Consider the following 25,343-nt stretch of genomic DNA (forward strand, 5'->3'; position numbering starts at 1 on the left):
AGAAGGAGACTCATAGACTTAACTATGGTTGCCAGGGGGCAGGATGAGGGTGGGGAAGGACAGTTAGGGAACTTGGGCTGGACATGTACACACTGCTGTATTTAAAATGGATAACCGACAGTGACCTACTATACAACACAGGGAACTCTGCTCAATGTTATGTGGCAGCTTGGGTGGGAGGGGAGCTGGGGGAAGAATGGAGACATGAATATGCATGCCTGAGTCCCTTCACTCTTCACCCGAAACTATCACAACATTGTTAAACAGCTATAGTCCAATACAAAATAAAAAATTAAAACAAGATGCAAGTCATTATACAGATGCTAGTGATAACTAGAAAAATACAAACATAGGATGTGTAGCACAGCTGCGTAGGGACCCCATGGCATCATTCTACCTCTCCATCAACATCCTTTCCCCCGGAACACACACGCCCTCCCCAGGCAGATGACAGACGCCCCCATTCAGATGAGTGACACTTCCTTTGAAGAGAAATATCCTTTCCCACCTCCCATTTCTTGTCCTCCCCACATCCTCCCACTAGCAGCATTATCTGGACCCTAATTACCAAAAACCAATTTTACATCCTTCAACCATGAGACAGCAAATGTGAAGAAGATGAAAAGGAAATGAATATTTATAAATGAAAAGGGCAGGGGTTAACTCTCTGGTAGAGTATAATTAAATATCTTTCTCCTTAAAGCATTAAATATTTGGTGGGGATTTTATACTTTGTGCAAGTGTCACAAATATCAATATTTATGCTATGCAATGCTAGCAAAGAATACAAAATATGATTTTTTTCACAGCACAATACTAATTTTGAAAACAATGTCAAAATGAATTCATAATTATATGGATATGGAAATGTCTTTGCTCTTTGAACTCTGCAAACCATCAGAAAGTGATTTATTTTTCATTTTTCTTGCTGCCTAAAAACATTAAAAAATTTAATCTCTGTTGTTTTTCACAAGATAGATTACTTGAGCAGTGGATTTGGGGCAGGAAAATGAGACCCTCACATCTCTTGTCTTTATTTCATTTCCACATGGATTGCCACTGACACCTGTCCCTTTCAATAACCACTGAAAATTAGTGACTGGTCCCCAAAATTGCAGATTTGAGTTTAAATTCAGAGCTGAGAGCAAAAACTCTCCAAACAGTCCCTTCACCCTGAGAACTCTCACTGTGCCCAGAGGCAAATGATTTCTTTTTATCCTCTTTCCATATCACCCTTTAGGTGATGCCTTCAGAAATTCATCTAATTTCTATTTCAGATCCCATTGCCAAAATGCCAAATGTTACAGGTGTCCAGGGATTCTGGTTCAGCAATTAAAACAAGATGAGACAAAAACCTAGATTGGTGCAAAAAGCTAATGGTGACTATAATCCTCTAGTTGGGTTTCGTTTTCATCTTTCAAGTCTTCATGCCATGAAGTTTGTGTCTCAGTCTTGCTTTAACTCAGGGCACCTGTTAAGATTCTCGCTCTGCCTTTGGGTGCCAAGGTCCTGAAGGGCATGGATGATCACAGGTAACCCTGGAGTTTCCATCACCAGTGCCCAGAGCCATTCACTCAGTGCCTGATGAACTCAAATGTGGGAAGGGCAGTAGATCAGATGGGCAGACGGAGGTGGAATTATCAGAACATGGGGAGATGCTTGCCTCACAAAGATACTAGAACTCTGGGCCCATCTTCAGAAGATGAAACTGACCTTACTCACAGCTTTTATTCCCTATTCTTTAGGGGGCACTTCTAAGCTGACACAAAGTAAGTATTTCACATACGGCAGCTGCCCACCAGCCATCACCCAAGAGACATTTTATTTCAAGGGATCTAGTCATTGGCAGAGAAATGGTGCTTTGTTTTTGCAGAAACTCTTCACAATCTTATAGAAATCAAAGAGTCTACAGATAATAAATGCTGGAGAGAAGGTGGAGAAAAAGGAACCTTCCTACATTGTTGGTAGGAATGTAAATTTGTGCAGCCGCTATGGAGAACAGTATGGAGGTACCTTTAAGTAAACTAAAAATAGAGCTACCATATGACCCTGCAATCCCACTCCTGGGTGTGTATCCAGAGGAAAGCATAATTTGAAAGACACATGCACCCCAGTATTCACTGCAGCACTGTTCACAACAGCCAGGACATGGGTAAGGAGGGTTTGGTGTATTTGGGCAATGAAATAGTACTCAGCCACAAAATTAAAAGAACGAAAGTAATGCCATTAGCAGAAATATGACCTGGAGATTATCATACTGTAAGCTAGAGAAAGACAAATATCATATGACATCGCTTCCATGTGGAATAAAAAATACAAATGCAAATGCATTTATACTCAAAACAGAAACAGACCTACAGACATAAAAAATAAAATGGTTGCCAAAGGGGAAATGGGGAGAGGGATAAATTAGGGATATTGGATTAACAAATACACATTGCTATATGTAAAATAGACAGCCAATAAGGACCTACTGTATAGTACAGGGAACTATATTCAGTATTTTGTAACAACTTACAAGGGAAAAGAATCTGAGAAAGAGTATATATATGTACATTTAGATTACTTTGTTGTAAATCTGAAACTAATAATATTCTGAATCAATTATACTTCCATAAAAATATTACAACATATTAATCTTTATGAAAAATTAATTCATAATACTTTGTGTAATAGTATTTTAATATGAGAGAGATGATTTTATATGTAACTCAGGAAAAAAACAAAGTTGTAATAATTTCCACTGCAAAGCCATGGCCAATGGCTATATGAATTGTTTTCCCTGATTAAATTAGGTGAGACCAAAATAGATGGGGAAAAAAAACAACTGAGGGATCACAAGAGACTGAAAATCATAGAAAACCTAGTGGTGCCTGTGAAATTGAGTCCAGTAAAAAAAAAATAAAAAAGAATGGTCTTCCCTGGTGGCTCAGATGGTAAAGAATCTGCCTGCAATGCAGGAGACCAGAATTTAATCCCTGGGTGGGGAAGATCCCCTGGAGAAGAGATTGGCAACCTACTCCAGTATTTTTGCCTGAAGAATCCCGTGGACAGAGGAGCCTGGCTAACAAAGAGCAACTGACACTTTCATTTCACTTTTCAAAGAAAGAATGGAAGCGTTTCTTGTGGGTAATGAGACCACTAAAGGGATAAAAAGTAATTTCTCTTCAGACTTCTCACCAGAGCCCAATTCAGGAATTCACTGGCTGAATAAGTCAGACTAACAGCTCTGATGTGAGGGGCTAGCTTACTGGTGAGACGAAAGCAAACACAAAAACTGATACAAGAGGAAAAAAGAAGCAAGAATCACATTTAAGAAAACCTGTTATATCCTGAAACATGCTGAGTATAGTAATTCTCTAGAATTTTCCCTGGTGATCTAAAGTTCCCATTTACAGGAAAGGCAAAGAAAGGGACCCTTTTCAGGATTATCAGGTGCAGCCTGAAGTTCGACAAAAGGAAGGACTCTTTCCCACGCCTTCCTGAAGCTTCCTGGACCACACGTTAAGAGACAGAAAGGAAGAAAACAAACATTCAGAAAGATAGTCTAATGAGCCAACCTAGGGCTGAGTACTTCAAATGAACCATCTTTCATCCCCAACAACCATTTGAAACAGACCCTGTTATCTTTGATTTACAACTCCAAAAACAGAGAAGAAATGTGACCCAGTTGAGGAGTTGGAGCAACTGACGCTCACTGCCCAGAACTAGTCCGGGTCTGCTGGTCCCGTAAGTCTGAGCTCAGATGGATCTACAGAGTGGAGAAAGCCCATAAACTGAGGGAGGCAGCTCTCTGCCTTGGGACCCCGTGGAGATCTGTCCCCAGGAGGATCAAGGCCCCTGCCCTCAGTCAGGGCACACATCCCCTCCTTCGCCCCACAAGCGTGTGAGGACACGGAACAGTCAGCAGCCATGGGACGGAGCAGTCAGAAGCTGTGGGAGAGGCCCCTTTCACTGGGCCTGCCTGGCTCATTGTAACTACCTGTTGCGACAGACAGCACCAGCTTCAAGAACTCTCTCCACCTGTCCCCACCCCGCTTTGGAGTGCCCATTCTTCCAGCCTAGCCCCGCTTCCCAGCAGATGACAGACCAGAAAAATGCTGTCGTTCAGGAAGCCCCCCCTCTCACCAGGGTCAGACTGGCCTGGAGGACTCATCGCCAGAGATGACATTTCACACGTGGAGGGACGTAGTAAGGGCAGTGTGTGTGTTTTAGAGAAAGTCAGTGTGTTGGTTGAACCAAACTCTCTTCATCTGCACCCAGATCACATCAAGCACATTTCAAACAAGGTTCAAGCAAAACCTTCTGTTGTAGGGTGTGTATGTATGTGTGTGTGCTCGGTCATGTCTCTTTGGAGCCCCGTGGGCTGTAGCTGGCCGGGCACCTCTGTCCACGGGATCCTCCACGCAAGGATCCTGGAGTGCCTTGCCATTTCCTTCCCCAGGTGATCTTCCTGACCCAGGAACTGAACCCATGTCTCTTGCATCTCCTGCATTGGCAGGTGGGTTCACTGCACCACCTGGCCAGTTTTTCTAGAGTCCCTATGTGCTTCAGAGAGTCCAGCCTGTTTTGTTTTTTGGCTCCTGGAAGCACTCTTCCCATTCTATGCATTTCCTCTGATTGGCATTTCAGGTGTTTAAGGAGGAAGTGTTAAGCTCAACAATGGATGGCAGAAAGTGACCCAAAGTGACTCCACTGGTCAGTGGGGGACTGGGCACTCCGCTTCTCCTTGGGAAACCTTGTGTATTTATTCCCACATTTTCTCTAAGCATTCTCTAATACTTGAGGGTCAGATTGGGAAAATAATTTGTATTTAGTTTCTCAACCATCAGAGGTTTAATTCCCACCAAACAAGCAAAATAAAGGACAGAGAGTCCACCTCCATCACACATTTGTGTACACAGAAAGCTTCCTGTGCTGGGGATGAAGATGGAGTGAGCTGCAGCTGGAAGGGAGGAGATGGTGAGGAAGGAGTAGATGCTTATGGAGCAGAGAAGCAAAGAAGCCACGAATTCAAGGTGAGGCCTCTCCTTCCCAGGTGTCCTCATAGCACAGGAGATTCCCTCTCACCTTCCCTGCATAATGATCCAGTCTGCCCTCCTCAGAGGAAGTCTCCTTCATTTTCACCTTTCTGAGGAACCTCCCACTCACCCCCTCTTATCAACCAGATTCGCTGCATGGTTAATCTCCCTTCATTTCTTCTTCACAACCGTACGGATTCCGACACACCAAGATGTTCCGCGGAACAAAGGCAGGCTCCTTCTGTTCCAGCCTGCTGGCTGTTGTCATCCACTCAATGTGGTGAGCAGACTGTTTCAGGTGTCTTTAAGGTGAGTTTCAGGTGTCTTTCTGAGCCCCACCAGACACATTTCTGCAGAGATGGAGCCAGGCAAGTGTGCAATGACGGATGAAGACAGTCAGTGACCCTTTCAGGAGCAGAGCTGGCCAGTCTGCCCAGCAGCTGAAAGACCAGGATGGAGCTTGGACTCACTCACCAGTGGGGAGGAGTGGGCAGGATTCCCGGAGCACAGCTCTGCCCTGGGGCCAGTCTGCTAGATCCCTCATCTCAAAGGGATCCCGTTGATTTGGAGGAGAAAGGTGCTTTCAAATGCAGTCTTTACGATCAGTGCTTAGTCAAGGAAGACTTGTATTGAACAAAATGGTTGCGGCATACGGGGTTCCAAATATGCGGGAGTGTTTTGGGCACAGTTCCTATTGAGGAAATATTTTTCTCCTAGCAGGCTGTAATTAACTACAAACCTTGCATTTCATGTTGTAAAAGACAAACTGGAAAGCAATTCAGCCTGTTGAATTTTAATTTTATATGAAATCAAATTTCAAACACACTCAATATATTGACTTTTATACTGAAACAAACTAAAGGAAGAATAATGTTATAGCTCACCGTGCAAGCTGTTACCCCGAGCAGCTGGTCACTCAGAGCACTGGGATGGTGGTTACACATAGATATTGTGCCGTTAACTTCTTTACTCTGAGGAGGTTCCATTTGTTTGAGACAGACTGATGTAGTGAGGCTGATCTCTTTGGTCTTGAACAATCTTTGTCTTTCATCTCTCTACTCCCAGCGACTTGTATGTGACCTGGTCTGTGACAGACTTCAGTAAATGTTTTGTGAGGGAAGCTAGCAAATCTATCACTTAACATAAGACTCCATCTGGTGAATTAATATATATTATATGCCAAGTAACCCACTCCAGTATTCTTGACTGAAAAATCTCATGGACAGAGGAGGCTGTCGGGCTACATTAACAAAGAATCAGACACAACTGAATGACTTAGCATGAGCATATGCCAAGTACCTGGAGGTGATTTTCAGTGGAAACAGACTGAGTTCTCTACATCATGGTCTGAGAATGCCATAAACAAAAATTACAATAAAAACACCTGGCATTTTCTTGATAGCTTTCTGACCATGCCTTTTACCAGTGAATTTTAAACCAACCAATGTGTATTGAGTAACATTTGTGTGGTTTGTTTTTGTGCTTTAGTATGTGTGCTGCCAAATCAAGCACAGTTTTTGTGCTTTAAAAAGACTTCTGCCTCACAAAGGAACTTAGAGAAATGGGGTATCAGTTACTCAAATCAACATAATTGTTTAGTAGTTAGAAGATGTTATAGAGGATTATAGGGGATTTCCTGGCAGCTCAGCTGGTAAAGAGTCTGCCTGCAATGCAGGAGATCCCAGTTCAATTCCTGGGTCGGGAAGATCCTCTGGAGAAGGGTTAGGCTACCCATTCCAATATTCTTGGGCTTCCCTGGTGCTTCAGATGGTAAAGAATCTGTCTGCAGTGCAGAGACCTGGGTTGGATCCCTGGGTTGTGAAGATCCCCTGGAGGAGGGCATGGCAACCCACCCTAGTATTCTTGCCTGGAGAATTTCCATGGACAGAGGAGCCTGGTGGGCTACAGTCCATGGGGTCACAAAGGGTTGGACATGACTAAGCGACTAAGCACAGCACATGTAGGGTTATGCATTATTTGGATGGCAGGATACAACACAGAGATGCTCAAATAGACGAAAGGCAGAGCTCTGGTTCCTTCTGGCTCTGAAGGAGAGAAGGCAGCCCCGGGCCACACCTGCAAACCATAGCTTGGTACAGCAAGCTGGGAGGGCTGAGTCAGGCTGAGAGCTGTCTGTGAATTGGCTAACTTGAGTCACTCCTTGGGCTCTGGGGCACAGAGCTGGCCTTAGTTGATTGACAACTGTTCCAGGGCAGCTACCGTGGCTTCCTAGTGGCCTGGAGTGTCAGAGTCTCACAAGGGAAGTAGTTGGGGCATTTGTTGTTGTTCAGGCCACTAACTCTTTGCAACTTCGTGAACTATAGCACGCCAGGCTCCTGTGTCCTTCACTATCTCCCAGAGTTTGTGCAAATTCATGTCCATCTCATCCTCTGCCACCCTCTTCTCCTCTTGCCTTCAGTCTTTTCCAGCATCAGGATCTTTTCCAATAAGTCGGCTCTTCGCATCAGGTGGCCCAAGTACTGGAGCTTCAGCTTCAGCATCAGTCCTTCCAATGAATATTTAGGGTTGATTTCCTTTAGGATTGACTGATTTGATATTGTTTCAAGTCCAAGGAACTCTCAAGAGTCTTCTCCAGCTCCAAAATTTGAAAGCATCAGTTGTGCATCAGCTGGGGCACAGATATCAGTTGCTTAAGAAGAGAAACTGGTCTTTGGCCAGGGTCTCAAAACTCAATCAAGACAATGTTTCAAAAATCCCCAGAACATCTTATGTTGCAATAATGTAATAATGTGTCTTCAGGTGAGTGTCAGATGGCATCAATGCCATTCTTCTCCCAAGCAGAACTTTGCTAAATCCTTTACACCACATCATGACCTTTGTATGTGTGTGTGTGTGTGTGATGTGGAAATGCATGAATTACAAAATTTTTGTGACTGGGTTGAGAGAGAACATGATCACAGGTGCTCTTTAGAGACATTTTAAACACTGTGACTGGTGTACAAACCAAAGTCATGTTCGGAATTGGGGCCAGATGAACGAAATGTGCTAAGTTCTGCATATTCCAAAGGCATCTGTTGACAAATTGCTATTGTGACCTGGCTGGGGTTTGAAGAAGTGAGTGTTTAAATGCCTCCTCCAAAGGCACTGACTGTGGGTGCCGCTGTCACCAAATGCCACGGGTACTAGCCAGAGAGTGACCGCCTGTGTGCTGGGGGCAGCTGGTGCTTTGCAGCGGAGCCGTGGGGGTGGAGCTATCACTCTGATTGGCACGTGAACCTGACGCCTGCCTTAACTCCCATGGCAGGACTTTGGGTTGACCAGCTGACTGTAACCTGGTTTTGTGTAAAACCTGATTGGTTATTAAGAGGGTGATGGCAACTGCAGATCTGATATTATTTAGCTAAGGTTGAATACTATTCCTTTTTTGAAGCATGCATTTGGTTAGAGACATGAAAGTATTTTTTGTCATAGAAATCTTACAACTTTTCTCCTACTAGTATTTAGAAAGCTACATATCAGCTTCCAGATTTCACTATACTTTTTATCATGTGTCACACTAAATAAATACAGGATTATTTAGGAAGGAATGATACTCTCAGTTATGTACACACACGTGTGTGTGTGTGTGTATATATATATATATGTTATATGTATGGTGTGTATACACACACACATATAAACGCCTTCATGCTTAGTCGCTCAGTTGTGTCCAGCTTTCTGCAACCCTGTGGACTGTAGCCCACCCGGCTTCTATGTCCATGGAATTTTCCAGGCAAGAATCCTGGCGTGGGCTGCCATTTCCTCCTCCAGGGGTCTTCCTACGTCTTCTGGTGTCTCCTGCGTTGGCAGGTGGGTTCCTTCCCACTGAGCCACCTGGGAAGCCTGTGCACGTGCCTCTAGATATATATGGTACATGTGCACTTCAGTTCTACCATTGACAGAAAGTGGCTTTACTCCTCCACATCTGACGCTTTTCTTTTCTAATGGAAGGAGCTGAACTAGATGGAAGATTTTATTTAGGTTTTACAGCCTTGATTATGTTAAAAGGAGAAAAAAAAAGAGGAAAGAAGTTTAATACTTGATGGTTACAGAATATCTGTACTTATTGCATTTTAATTTGCTCAAAGGAAGAGACAGTAGTTGATCTCATGTCCTTGCTAATTTCTTCAGAGCTCATAATTTAATATATTAGCATAAAATGAGGTGGGAAAGCTGACTAATTTTCCTTTACTTGTAACATACCTTAAGGAAAATTTTTTTATTAATCTACAAGCCCCCAGGGCAGATGATAATAACAAATAATGAGAGCAGATGAGAGAATGACAGACTCATTTGTGGCCTACCAGTCCTAGCCCCCAGTGGAAAAAAAAAATTAGAAAAGAATTCATGCAATAATTTTAAAACAATCCCTGAAGGGGGCAGGATCTCTTAAGACTTACACTATTTATCTTTAAAAATCTCTTTCCAATTAAACATACTGATACTTGGAATTAAATAAAAGCCTTGGAGGGTAGGTGGTACTTTCGCTTTGAACAATTTAAAATGCAGACATCTCAGATATACCAGTGGTGACTGAAGATTTCCTAAGATCAAAGACTCATTTATTTGAAAGAAAGAGATGTAATTCCACAAAGCTCTTGTACAAGACCCTAGAGTAATTACAATCAATCTATTATTAAAGAGAAAAGAGACAAAATATATTGATGAGGATGTGGAGAAAAGGGAATCCTTATAAACTGTTGGTGGGAAAGTAACTCCGTACAGCTGCTATGGAAAACAATACAGAGGTTCCTCAAACAATTAAAAATAGAACTACCATATGATTCAACCATTCCACTTCTGGGTAAAAATCCCAAAGACTTGAATCAGTATCTTGAAGAAATATCTATATTCCCATGTTCATTTTAGCATTGCTCACAGTTGCCAGGGTATGGAAACAACTTAAGTGCCCTTCAATGGATGAAGACATAAAGAAAATACACACAATGGAAAATTATTCAGCTGGAAAAAAAAGGAGGAAATCCTGCCATTTGTGATGACGTGGATGAACCTGGATGGCATTAAGTGAAATAAACCAGACAGAGAAAGACAAATTTTACATGGTGTCATTTATATATGGAAACTTTTCTTTAAAGAAGCTTATAAGCTGATTATAGAAACAGAATAGAATAATAGAATAGTGAATACCAAGGGCTAGGAGGAGGGGAAAATGAACTAATGTAAGTCATAGCTTATACATTTTCAGTTATAAATCCTGAGGATTTAATGTACAGCATAGTGCCTTGACAACTATAGTTAAAAACACAATATTAATATTTTATATGTATTTTAAAGTTGCTAAAACTGATCTTAAACATTCTCACAAAAAAAAAGGCAAAAAGAAGAAGAGGAAGAAGGAGGAAGTGGAGATGAATAGACATTAAGAAATACAGACTGAATTCCGTAGACAGAGAAGCCCGGCAGACTACAGCCCATGGAATCGCAGAGTCGGACACCAATGAGTCACTAACACTTGCACAGACTGAAATCATTATCTCAAAGAGCGTTATTCACACCAAGTCCTTTTCACAACAGTCAACAGGTCGAAACAACCCATATGCCCATATAGACAGATGAATAGATAAAGAAAATGTTGTTTATACATACGACAAAATGTTAGCCTTAAAAAAGAAAACTCTCGCCACATGCTATAATGTGGGTTAACCATGAAGACATTAATTAAAACAGCCCAGTTGCAGAAAGGGCAATACTTTGGTTCCACTTATACGAAGAATGTGAGTAGTCAGAGATGCCAAAGGTGGAATGGCGGTTGTTGACGAGTGGAGAGAGCACCGTGGTAACATATATATGACCATATCTACAAAATAGACAACCAGAGAGCTTGCTATACGACTTAGGGAGCTCAGACTGGGCCTCTGTGAAAGTCTAGAGGGGTGGGATGAGCTGGGATGCAGGAGGCAGGCTCGTGAGGGAGGGAACATACGTATACCGATGGCTGATTCCTGCTGATGCATGGCTGAAACCAACACAATATAGTAAAGCAATTATCCTTCAATTAAAAATAAATACATTTAAAAAACAGTGGTTGTAAGAGGACAGGGTGAGAGGGTAATGGGGAGTGGTTCGATGGGAATAGACTTTCGGTTTTGCAAGATGAAGTAGCTCTGTACATCTGTTCCACGGGGGTATGAATATAGCATTTAAATATAATTAATCTGTGTACTTAAAAAATAAAGGAAATACAGGCTTGATTGAGACCACACTGACAGCAGTAAACCACGTAGAAGATTTCTCCCCTTGGGGACTCATAGGAGTCAAAGTACCAGAAACAGTGAGTTAAAATTTCGCCTTTAACCTGCTAGCCTATATGTTTCTTTCATGAATACAAGAGCTGAAAATTCTAGTTTGCATAACAGTCTCCTACTAGCTTTTATCATTTATAAGTCTACATCTTTATTAATTACTCTTTAGCCCCCAGGAGAGATTTATAATACAAACATTATTTTGAAGCAAACCATTTTGGCAGGCAGGCAAGATTTTGCCACTCAGAGACTCTATCTATCGAGTCTAGCTCTGCCAAAACATCCAAATAGTGTACATGTATATCCAGAAAAACAGCCATGTTTATTTACCTTTTGTATCCCCAGAAGTAACCCAGAGCCTGGTACAGAGCTTGGTGGGTGATCCACAACCTCTGGGTGGTGTTGGTCCTTGAAGATAAAGAATTGTGCTTCATACTTTCATTGTCTCATCTTTGCGTTTTGGGATATACCAAACACCTATGTGACTCACAGGAAATGTAAAAGCTAACTGCTGGATTTGTACACTTTAAAAAAATCATTATTTCTGTCCATCCAAGTGCAAGGAAAACAGCATATCTCATTCTCATCCCGGCTGTTCATCAAACTGTCTGCATGTTCGGGCAGAGGGAAGCCTGGTGCTCCTGTCTTGGTTTCTTAGGAGTGACATATGTAAAATGTCATCACATTTCCCAAAACAAAAGTGAGGACAGTTGCACAGCAAATCAGCATTGTGCCATTTCCAGATGCAAGAGGATGCCCATGATGTGCTTTGAATGTCTATCATTGTGATATCTGAGTCATTTCATTGATTCAGAAAATAAAAGAGTAATTTAAGCTGGAAAATATCCTGAATATTTGAGATGTGTATGGCTTTCAAATTTAGCATATAATGTCATCATAAAATATAAAGATCTGTTTTTTTTTCAGAAAATTTGAAGCATCAGGATTAAGATAAACAAAAATAGGACAAACCAAAAATAGAACAAACCAAACCAACCAAACAACCAGACAGACAAAAGCCAGGCCATACTTAAGGGAAAAGCAAGTAAATTTTCTTAAGCCTATTTCCAAACCACCTCCTCAGAGTAGGATAAGTATAAATTAACTCTTTTGGGGGGCTTATTTTTTTCTTATAACATCATTAGCATAATATTCATTGGACAGAAATCATATTTGAATTTAGCAAATGTGAATTTCCACAAGTCCACATTTTTGCCTACTTTGGTGGACAATCAAGCATGCATTTTCTAACAAAATAGAAGGTAAAAGTAAGAAAGAATTCTTGATGAAAGGTGAAGTTGATATACCATTAGGTATTAATCACCTGGTCATTTTAATCATGGTGCAGAAATTGGATTAATAAGGCAGCATATGATAATATGTTGTGGTCTAGTTGCTTGGTCATGTCCGACTCTTTGGGACCCCAATGGACTGTAGTTAGTCAGGCTCCTCTGTCCATGGATTCTCCAGGCAAGAGTACTGGAGTGGGTTGCCATTCCCTTCTCCAGGGGATCTTCTTAGCCCAGGGATCGAACCTGCGTCTACTGCATTTCAGGCAGATTCTTTGCTGCTAAGCCACCAGGGAAGCCCAGGGGGAGCATCATTTCTGTACTTTCTTATACTTTTAACATTCCTGAAAGTTACCTCAGTTAAACACTGTTACACCAACACCACCTATCAGTAAGCAGGAATATATTATAATTCCCTAAGTCCCTGGTAATCTATTCTTTCTGTCTGACATAGTCAGTCCATCCAAAGAGAAGGCTTTGGTTGACTTTCTTAAAAATCTTTTGTTTTCATAAAAGGTAAAGACATTTATAATTCATAATAAATATATATACAAATATATATGCATTTATAAATATGTACATATATATATACACACATTTGTGATATATATATTTGTGATACATTAAAATCACTATCAATCTAAGAATTCCTGGACGAGAACTGGAACAAGGGAAACCCAGGCCACTCTGTCTGGTTTTGCCCTCTTCTTCCCAGGGTGACAAAGGCAAGGTGATAAGGTCAATGACAGTTTGCTTGAACATAGTTGTATTATCAGCAATAGATGCATTAATATGCAAATGCAGAAACCTAGGTTTTTACAAGTTAAAGGGTTTGCTGGAGGGCCTGGGACTGGAAGGAGGTGGCCGCTTCTTCCCACAGGTGCGGCACCAGAAATCACAGCAGAGAAGGAGCGGGTCTGCAGAGCGGGAGGCCCTGAGCCCACATGGACCGGCCTCCTAGAGACGTGAATCAGTGGAGTCAGCGCAGTGTTAAGGGGAGTATGAAGTACGTAGAACACTAATGTGACTCAAAAATAAAATAAAATGTGTGGCTCTGTGCTTAGTGAGGGAATAAAAGAAGATTTGTAGTTAAGAAGTGGTTTTAACCCCATTCAAACTTCTGTGCCTGGCTCCTTTTTACTCCCGTAGGTTTGATCTACGCACACGGATTTTACTAGCTTTCAAAGCTATAGTAAATATTTTTGAAGAGCGTAGGGTAAATGTTCTTGAAGAAGACCATCTATGTTTGGAATAAGAGAGTTAGAACACACTGTATAACTTCAGTAAGCTACTTTAGGACCTGTAGGAACACTGAGGGTCAAACTTCTCAAGACTCAGAAGAACAGAAATTGTTCTTTTGGACTGACGCCCCTGCAAAGCCCCGAAGATGCTGCTCCAGCCCTGCTGGGTGCGGTGTTTTGAGAGAGGCTGGTGCTGGGTCTCTGGTGACCTGTCTGGGCATGCCCGGTGCTAAGTGGAGCAAACCAGGGCACGTCCAGATGGTAGTTCTGGGGAAGGAAGCAAAATGACTCAGCTCAAGTCAGGCTCTGGGTGTGGCATTTCAGGGTGGGATTATCCTGATTATCCCAGAGTCTGTCGCAGAGAAGAGGGGCAGAAGGGAGGGCCCTGCGTCCAGCCTGCACAGTCTCTGGATGCTCCCAGCACCCAGGCAAACTTGTGGCTGCCCAGAAAAGACAACGAAGCCTTTCAGGGTTAGAACTGGCCAGAGCCCAAGAGGCTGACTTGGTGGTTACCTCCAAGTGGCTGCAAGCAGGACGCAGTGAGGGACAGTTTATGCACATTGAGTGGCATAGGTATTACTGTTCCCTTCTACAAAGGAGGATTCGGAGAAACAGAGAGATATGTAGATTTTCCTGATTTAAATGGCTATTAAAAAGGGAGAAAACAATACCATTAAGTGTTATAAAAACACTATAACAATAAAATGAAGAGAATAAAATTCAGTACCTCTTGTAATGAATTTGAAAATCTCCAAGAAATGCATTTTTAGAAGGATATAAATATAAATTAAATTACATACACAAACACACTTAGACCACATGTATGTGAACTCATTCAATTCTGCAAAAATCTGAATGGCTTCTTAATAGCCATGGAAGGAATTTAAAGGGTTATCGATATCACTGGTGAATATAGAGTCCCTATTCATAAATAAAACCCTGGCAGGTTTAATTTGAGAGGATAATAAAATTAGTGAGAATAATATGTTTATGATGCAGCGATATTTCACAACTGGAAAAATTCATTAATATAATTCATCTAGTTGATAGTTTTTACCCACAGTGGTTCCTTATAAGAAGTTACTCTGTACAGGGATGTTTTAATATCCAATTTATAGATGGTTTGCATCCTTATTTTTTTAATAACAGCATTTGTTTAATTTTATGTGGTTACTTGCAGCTGCTCTTCTCTAAGATGGAAAGCATCCTTGGATTCTTTTTTTTCCAGTGCTACAATTCAGGGTACTTTACAGCTAGAACCTCTGATGGTTAAGTTCCTCAAATGATAGATTTGGCATACTTTCTTCATTATATTTTATTTATTTTTTGACCATGCCTCGGGCCTGTGGGATCTAGTTCCCCGACTAGGGACTGAACCTGCACCCCCTGCATTGGAAGTGGAGTTGTAACCACTGGACCACTAGGGAAGTCCCTCGCTTTCTTCATTTTAGAGTATCATAAACAGAAAAATAAGAATTACCCCAACTCCATTTCCTAGAGACAGTTCAGTTCAGTCACTCAGTCATGTCCAACTCTTTGTAACCCCATGGACTGCCACACACCAGGCTTCCTTGTCCATCACCAACTGTTGGAGATTACTCAAACTCATGTCCACCTAGTCGGTGATGCCATCCAACCATCTCATCCTCTGTCATCCCCTTCTCCTCCCACCTTCAATCTTTCCCAGCATCAGGGTCTTTTCCAATGAGTCTGTTCTTCGCATCAGGCTGCCAACATGCTGGAGCTTCAGCTTCAGTATCAGTCCTTCCAATGAATATTCAGGACTGATTTCCTTTAGGATGGACTGGTTGGATCTCCTTGCAGTTCAAGGGACTCTCAAGAGTCTTCTCCAACACCACAGTTCAAAAGCATCAATTCTTCAGTGCTCAGCTTTCTTTACAGTCCAACTCTCACATCCATACAAGACTACTGGAAAAACCATAGCTTTGACTAGACAGACCTTTGTCAGCAAAGTAATGTCTCTGCTTTTTAATATGCTGTCTAGGTTGGTCATAGCTTTTCTTCCAAGGAGCAAGTATCTTTTAATTTCATGGCTTCAGTCACCATCTGGAGTGATTTAGGAGCCCCTCAAAATAAAGTCTCTCACTGTTTCCATTGTTTCCCCATCTATTTGGCATGAAGTGTTGGGACTGGATGCCACGATCTTAGTTTTCTGAATGTTGAGTTTTAAGCCAGCCTTTTCACTCTTTTTTTTCACTTTCATCAAGAGCCTCTTTAGTTCTTCTTCACTTTCTGCCATTAGGGTGGTGTCATCTGCATATCTGAGGTTATTGATATTTCTCCCAGCAATCTTGATTCCAGCTTGTGCTTCATCCAGCCCGGCATTTTGCATGATGTACTCTGCATATAAGTTAAATAAGCTTCCCTTGTGGCTCAGCTTGTAAATACTCCGCCTCCAGTGTGGGAGACCCAGGTTTGATCCCTGGATTGGGAAGATACCCTGGAGAAGGGAAAGGCTATCCACTCCAGTATTCTGGCCTGGAGAATTCCACAGACTGTATCGTCCATGGGGTTGCAAAGAGTCAGGCGCAACTGAGTGAATTTCGCTTTCCTAGAGACAAGCAAGTTTAATATTTTTTTCTATGCAATCACACTCACATTATTTCAAATGTGATTTCTAATTGGCTTTGCACTTTTCATCTAATAATCAACACCTCCCCATGTCGATTATTAGAGAAATGCTTCTACATTAGTAAGCTTGATGTATAAGAGATTCCTTCTCAGTCGTGAACTGAATAAGGAATTTACAGAATGTGCCTTTAAATAAATGAACTCCCTAAGAAAGTACGTGTTTTGGCTGAAACATTATTATCTGACAGTGTCACAGAGGAGAATCCCAGAGTTTTGGAAGTATTGGCAAATGAAAATTAGACTGATAGATGGCATATTTTGAAAATATCTGTCACATAAAGGAAGAGAAGCAACATGAAACTGGAATTCACATACAGGCACGGAGTAGGTGTTTTAAGCACATTACCTTGTTTACTGCAAGGAGACAGGTTTTCCCCGCATGAACACTGAACGAAACTGTAGAATAAAGTGCTGTGTACTGTGGTCAGGAAGGACCAGCACAGGAGTCTGGTCCAGCTCTAAATCAAGACCTTGAGACACGGGATTTCCAGTTGCCTTCCCAGACACTGGAATAGAGAGACTAAAACACAGTCTAGTAATGGAGATAGAATATGCAAAGTACTTGGCACAAACATGATACTTAGCAAGTGGTTGTTTAGTTGCTAAGTCGTGTCTAACTCTTTGGTGAACCCGTGGATTATAGCCTGCCAGGCTTCTCTGTCCATGGGATTCTCCAGACAAGAATACTGGACTGGGTTGTCATTTCCTTCTCCAGGGTATCTTCCAGACCCAGGGATTGAACCCGTATCTCCTGCAATGGCAGGAGGATTCTTTACCACTGAGCCACCAGGGAAGCCCCAGTGAGTGATAGAAAATTATCAGCAGAGGTTGGACAGAACTTTCTACCAGACAACACTTTAAAGATGTAAGCAGAGAGATGCTTACTATAAAATAGAGGATTTTTATTAGAAATTCCATTTGATGCTATAACCACTAATAACTAATCTCAGAACTGAAAATGATATTGCATCTGAAGAGAAGAAAACATGAAATATGTTTGCTACGTTTTCAAATAGAGTAAGATCTGAAAATCTTACTTGAAAATATTTGTGATTCAATTTAGCCTTTACTTTTTTTTTGACAGCCAATTCTGTAAGCATCTGTGTGCATTTTTAATTTCTAAAAAAGTTAAGCAAAGAATAAAAGCACAGTTTCTACAGAAATAATTCTGTTTCAAGTAATCATAGGACTAGAACAATAAAACATAATTATGTGAAATGGATTATGTGTAACTTTGAAGAAAGACTGTGGAGGACATTATACGATATGTTCACAGATAGCATTTTGGCCAAGTTATTCAGTCCTCCTACTCACACCTAAGCTTGGAACAAATGATGAAGAAATATAAGTCTTTGGTGTTAAAACTAAGCAATTTCAAAGACAAAAGGCAAGCCCATTCACTTTATACAGATCTTCATAGGGAGGTATTTTATGAATACAATACCACAATCCAGCTGTTCTGAAATGCCAAGTTTCAACGTTCACTTCTCTTAACCACCCTCTGTATTTTCAGAAGTGATTAGAGTGAGCTCCTCATCTTGTCTATGAACTTAATGAAGAATCGAATACTCATATAGCCTAGCATCAAAATATTGTCTTCTACAAAACAAGCCAGGACTCCCAGAGCTGGGTCGAGCAGGAATATCACAAGAGGAGTCTGGAACATCTTATTGTGCCAAAAAGCAAACAAGTTCCTAAAGAGTCATAGGAACATATTAACAGCAGCCAGGAACCAGTTGGAAGAGCTGTCTTGGGCCCAATCTATGAAGATGTGAGTATCAAAATAGATAATTACTGTAATAGGCAGTGTATATTGAATATCATATTGCATTGGAGCCAATCTTGTTACAAGGGGTGAAAACAATGATAACACATTTCTTAGAGTCAAACTCACTAAAAAAAACCATGATCTTCAAAGGTTTGGAAAGGCCCTCCAAAGCCCTGGGCACATTCAGTGATAATTCCTGGGTGATTATCAGTGTACAATGCAAACCACTGTTTAACATAAAAATACAGAAGTCTATGTTGATAAAAAAAAAATAAATAAGAGAAGGGAAAGCTGTCTCTTACAATTTGATGACAATTAGAAAAATAGAATGATGCAGTTAGGAAATCATCAGTGATGCTGTTGTTGCTTAGTCACTAAACGGTGTCCAACTCTTTGGGACCCTATGGACTGTGGCCCACCAGGCTTCTCTGTCCATGGGATTCTCTAGGCTAGAAGACTGGAGTGGGTTGCCGTGTCTGCCACCAGGGGATCTTTCCAACCTAGGGATCGAACTTGCATCTCCTGTGACTCATGCATTGCAGGCAGATTCTTTACCACTGAGCCACGGGGAAGCCCCAACCACCAACACTGCCCTTGCTTTAATCCCTTTGGAATAAGATCAGTTGCAGTGGGACACAATGCTCCACATTTGCATTTTCTGTTCTTGAACTAGAAGATGTTTCCCTCCACCTTTCGCAGAGTTGGCTTCGCCTTTCAGATGAGCTTTAACACCACCTCCCTACCCCAAGAGACAAGACCCTTGTAATTAGGACTTTCTCAATCACTCTTTCTCTGTTTTTTTTTTTTTCCCCAGAAAACTTACACATTTGCAGGTAAATTGTTTGCTGTTTACTTGTTTGTGACCTGCTCCCTCCCCTCACCAATATGTTGCTCTGTACGTGTTTCCAGAAAGAATAAACTTGATGAGAGCGTTCTGCATGCCTAGTGTGTCCCTCTCTCTCCCCCTCCCTCTGTCTCTATCTCTGTCTATCTCTCAGGCGTTCAGTTCAGTTGATGAGAGCTTTGAAAGCTCTCTTTCAAGGACACTTGATTTTCAAAAGATGCTTGTGGTTCTGCAGTTGTCAGTAGAAGACTCATCACGGTCACTCCTACGCGCCTCCTATGGGAAATATCACTGGGGTTGGTGAGGAGTCAGCAGTGGGTGAAGCATGGGGAATGTCCTCATCGGGGATGTTGATGGAATGAGCTGGGTCTGCAGTGTCATGGAGAAGGTCGGCCCCAAGCCCAGCTGCAGATGAGAACCACCCTGGGGTGACTGGTCACTGGAGGTTCCAGGCGTCTCTGCCAGGACAGGCAGCCCTCAGGGGAAGAGGTCTGAGCTAGTTAGCCACTTAACAGAGGGAATGTCCACAAGGAAGAAGCTTGGAGAAAGAATTTATACTAATCATCCAAGGCTACCTGGAGAAGGAAATGGAAACCCACTCCAGTGTTCTTGCCTGGAGAATTCCATGGATAGAGGAGCCTGGCAGGCTACATTTCATGGCGTCACAAAGAGTCAGAAATGACTGAGCAACCATCACTCACTCATTCACTCATTCAAGGCTACTGTACTTCTGCGTGGGAGAAGCTCATTGCCTATCTTAAGTTTCAGCTTTCTTATCGGATAGATGTAGGAGTAGTTGATTTTCACATGTCTCTTTCCAAGTAGAATTATAGAATCTAAGGCCCAGGTCATAAATGAAATTCTGGTTGCCTGGAGAATCAACTATTTTAAAGTCAGAGTATAAAGTTGTCTCTGGAGCATTGGTGTCCATACAACAGAGGGTAAGAAGGCGGAGTGGGGCTGACTGGTTGGTCCCATGAAGTGGAAAGATGAAACCGTATTATTGAATGATTGTTTAAAAGCTATTTAGGTGAAAACAGGATTAATATTGTGATCTAATAAATACAATGGCTTCCGTGGTTGATCAGATGGTAAAGAATCTGCCTGCAATGCAGGAGACCTGGGTTCGATCCCTGGGTTGGGAAGATCCCCTGGAGAAGAGAATGGCTACCCACTCCAGTATTCTTGCCTGGAGAATTCCATGGACAGAGGAACTTGGCAGGCTACAGTCTATGAGGTCGAAAAGAGTTGGAAATGACTAAGCAACTAACACTGAATAAATACAAGGGTGCACATTGGTAGAAATACTAATGTTCATCTATGTCCTATAGTAAATAAACTATTACATGGAAGAGACTTGACCTATTTTGATAGTGAATATTCAGCTGCTCCAACACAGCAAGATTACTTTTATATATATTTAATATGATCTGACATTTCTTGATAATGAATTTAAATTATAAAATCTCCTTTGCTGAGAAAGCAAGTGTATTTGCTCTCCAGTAATTTATACTCAGCATTTGTCAGATAGCCTCTTGGGGGCAAATTAAAGATCCAGGCAATCCAAAGCACATCATATAATTCCATTCCATAATTGCAGTGAGTATGCAGTGGATTAGAATTAAGCAGCATGTGAGGAGAACTATTGTTATTATGGTGATGCAATTTTACCTAATATTCACTTCTTTTTAGTGTGTTAAGAAGCAATCTCAAAATAAATGAACTTAGCTGGAATACAATTCCCGTGATATATAGAAATAAAAATCTCTATTCTTATTATTCCCATTTAAATATATATTTGATTAAATTTCCAGTTGACCTGTTCTATCTATAGATATGTAAATCTGGAGAGATATTTCTCATGGGTGGCCATTAGGTTAGATTCTTTTCTAATGTAAAGCATATTAAGAATTGAGGTAAAGAGAGCAAGAAGGGGAAGAGAGAATAACTATGATTTATTCCTCAAAGGGGTTGATAGACATGGCAGAGCAGAAGGGTCAGAGGCAGAGGACAGTCAGCAAAGAGTGCAGGAGCCTTGCCTTGGGTATTAGGTAAATTTTGAGTTTTACTGCCTAACTCTTTGGTCTTTGCAGTGGTCTTGCTCCATATCTCCAAATACACACAGATCAAACCACCTGGCTGCTTAAAGCTGGCCCTGGTCAAAATTTTATAGCAAACTTTTTTTTTTTTTTTTTTTTTAATTTTTATTAGTTGGAGGCTAATTACTTTACATCATTACAGTAGTTTTTGTTATACATTGATATGAATTAGCCATGGATTTACATGTATTCCCCATCCCAGTCCCCCCTCCCACCTCCCTCTCCACCCGATCCCTCTGGGTCTTCCCAGTGCACCAGGCCCGAGCACTTATATATAGCAAACTTTTTACTGAATTTTCCAAATGATAGGAGGAGGAAAATAACTTGAGGCAATAAAAATAAGTTTGCTTTAAAAACTTGAAGTTGCAATGGAATTTGACAACTGAACTTCACAGAGAAAGAATGAGTCAACTTGATCTGTGAAAGTTATTACCTGTAAAGGTTGATTCAGCTAAAATCCTTTATCAAAGTGGCAGGGGTAATGTTGAAATACTGAAGATAAATGGGACGATGTGGATGCTTTTGGACAGAAACGACTCAGCAGAGACCCAACCCTGAGGGACCGAGGCTTGGGCTGGTCTGGCTGAGCCCCTGAACTTCCCTGACTGCGTCCGGAGGGGCCTGGGCTCCCTGGACCGACCTGGCCATGGACACCTGGACCCTGGCCAAGGTCGGCCACACAGGGAGAGAGAGACCAACGGACCCTCGGGCACAGCTTTCTCTGCATAAAACGCATAAACTGGCCCAGGACAGCTGTTCCTGCACCAGAAAGCTTCACAAATGCACGTTCCATCCTCTGGTTCTGGGGACACGGCGGCAATGTGGGGGCGCTGCAGCCCAGCTGGGTCAGAAAGAGACCCGTTTTCCGCAAAGGGCACACCCGGCCCAGGTAAAGAGGAAGCTGCCCAGCTGAGATCTTTACCTCGGACTCTGCAGAGGCATGAGCATTGGACACATCATGCCATTTGCGAAAATTTAACCCGCTCTCCTATATGGATCAGTTAAAGTTCAGGGTGTGTGTGCAGTGTGTGCTAAGTCGCTTCAGTCGTGTCCGACTCTTTGCGATCCCACGGACTTGTAGCCCTCCAGGCTCCTCTGTCCATGGGAATTGTCCAGGCAAGAATACTGGAGTGGGTTGCCATCCCCTCCTCCAGGGGCCTTCCCAACCCAGGGATCAAACCGGCCTCTCTAAGTCTCCTGCATTGGCAGACGGGTTTTTGACAATGTCTAGTGTATTTCAAACCAATAGAGAAACTGGAGCCTTATGCTCAGAGCTGAGGGTTAGTGTCTGTACCCACTAACCTGCAACCCAAAGTGAAGCCTCTCCTGGTTTCAGGCCAGGGTGTGATGCTCAAGTTTCCCTAAAGAGGCGCCATCTTCAGGGAGTTGCGCTAAGAGTTCACAACAGGACATCCTGGGCCATGCAATTAAAAGACACTTGCTCTTTAGAAGGAAAGCTGTGACAAACAATGTATTAAAAAGCAGAGACATCACTTTGCTGACAAAGATCCGTGTAGTCAAAATTATGGTTTTTCCAATAGTGGTACAGATGTGAGAGTTGGAACATAAGGAAGGCTGAGCACTGAAGAATTGATGCTTTCAAACTGTGGTGCTGGAGAAGGCTCTTGAGAATTCCTTGGACTGCAAGGAGGTCAAATCAGTCAATCCTAAAGAAAATCAACTCTGAATATTCATTGGAAGGACTGGTGCTAAAGTTGAAGCTCCAGTACCTTGGCCAGCTGATGCGAAGAGCCAATTCTTAGGAAAAGATCCTGATGCTGGGAAAGATTGAAGCCAGGAGCAGAAAGGGGTGACAGAGGATGAGATGGTTGGATGGCATCACCGACTCAACTGATGTGAGTTTGAACAAATTCCTAGAGATAGTGAAGGACAGGGAAGCCTGGCATGCTGCAGTCCACAGGGTTGCAAAGAGTTGGACACGACTTAGGGACTGAAAAACAACAAGAAATCTACCTTTAGATACCAATTTGCATCTCTTATCTTAAAAAAATAAGTTTGTTGAATGACTACACCACTCTCCAAGATCTAACTGAATTATAATACAGACCACAGGATGTGTCACATGAAGGTTGACAGCAAAACAAAGATGTAAACTAACAATCACATTAAAAAGCAAAGCTATTATTGTTTGCTATATTTATTTGTGAAACACATGGATTCTTAATTAACTCATAATAACAAGTTATGGAAAATACAGAGACATTTCTTATCTGTGTCTCTATAACACCTACCTGAAGAGGGTCAAGCCTCAAACTTGTCACTTACTGGCTGAGGAATCTTGGACTTAAATCTCCTCATATGTAAAGTGAAGATAAAAATACAGCTTTTAATAGATTATGTAAAATATGGAAAAGTACTAGGACAGAGTTTGAAATAGAGCAAGCATAAAATAATTGTTACTTTAAGGCAAAGGACCACAGGTCCCAGTATCCTAATGCTGGAGAAACAAGAGTGTGTGAGTAACAATGGACCAAGTGAGCTGTCAAGAGAGGGCGCTGTGCTCAGATTCTGTCCATCTCTCAGGAGCAGAGGAAGCCTCCCTTCCAACCTGATCACTAGATCCCACAGGACAGAATCTGGCCACAAGAGTGAGGGAAAGGAGTGAAGTCCCAGGAATACTCAGAGATGAGGTCATGGAACCAAGGTCTGGGCCTTAGATGAATGTTTTCTACCTGTGACACTCCTTATTTTCAGAAGGGCAACTTCGGATCACAGGGAAAATGGCATCTTTGACACACCCTTATTTTTCCCAATGTACCAGAATAAGGATATGAGGTTTGGGCCACTTAAAAAAGAAAACCCTCTCCCCAAATATTCCTATGTCTAGAATTGCTAGATATAGGAATATTCCTATAGCCAGAATTCCTATCTCTAGTCCAGAAGGAAACCCTGAGAGATTCCAGGTGGAAGCCTGAATTAAAGAGAATGACAAAGCTGGTTGCTCTGCTCACCCATCTCACAGACATGTTTCCATTGTGAAATGGCCAAGTAAATTTCAACAAAAGAAAAATATGATGCTACTAACAAATTGATTCACAAGATTGTATCTTGGCTTCTTATTAACGAAATAGTGATGGATTAGTTTTCTCCAACCCAGTGGCTCTGCAGAGGCACTTCTTGGAAGGACTCCTGGATCCATGGTGCTTTCCTGGACATGCATCAGAATTTGTATCTTTGAGAAATTAAGTGACCCATGTGGGATCCAAATTTCAGAGCCTTCTTACTTTGGACTCTGCCCTCTGAAGCTAACTGACGTTGCACAGATAGCATAAAAAATGCCCTGAAACTTGCTAAGGAAAGTTCTTGCAGTTTTCTTTTTATGCATTTTGTAGTATTTCTAGTTTGTCCTTACACAAATCAGAGTTGATAGGAAACTAACAGACATATACAAGCTTCTTTAGGCACATTTCTATATGAGCGTGAATGAGACTGAACTTACAACCTGATTCAACCTTAGCCTGATTTCCAAGGTGAGGACAATGTATGGCACCTGATGGTGGGGGGAGACCATGGCATGAGGTGCCAAGTCACTTCAGTTGTGTCTGACTCTTTATGACCCTATGGACTGTAGCCCGCCAGGCTCCTCTGTCCATGGGATTCTCCAGGCAAGAATACTGGAGTGGGAGGAAGAAATGGCATGAAGGGCCATCACTAAATGGGATGCACATTAAGAATGATGTATTCATTTGATTAATTTGCCAAACTTAATAAAAAACCCTTTGAAATTCTCTTATTTAAAACTACATGTTGTTTTTAAAGAAAAGAAAATCTGTGCAGAATTTTTTTCCCTCCAATGATAGTTCATGAGAAACCTGCAGTTCTGCTTAGCATCTTCTTTCTGTAGAGATGTTTTCCATAAGCAGAAGCCACACAGTTATAACCTTCAGGATGTCAAATCTAACCTTATTCATACAAAGTGTGTGGTTCTTGCAGACGGAGAAGATGGGCTTCCCAGATGGTTCAGTGGCATGGAATCCGCCTGCCAATGCAGGAGACCCAGGTTTGATCCCTGGGTCAGGAAGATCGCTTGTAGGAGGAAATGGCAACCCGCTCTAGTATTCTTGTCTGAAAAATCCCACGGACAGAGGAGCCTGGTGGGCTACAGCCCATGGGGTTGTAAAGAGCTGGACACGACTGAGCGACTG

This window comes from Odocoileus virginianus, chromosome 14, assembly GCF_023699985.2.
Source record: "Odocoileus virginianus isolate 20LAN1187 ecotype Illinois chromosome 14, Ovbor_1.2, whole genome shotgun sequence".
NCBI classification, from domain to species: Eukaryota; Metazoa; Chordata; class Mammalia; order Artiodactyla; family Cervidae; genus Odocoileus; species Odocoileus virginianus.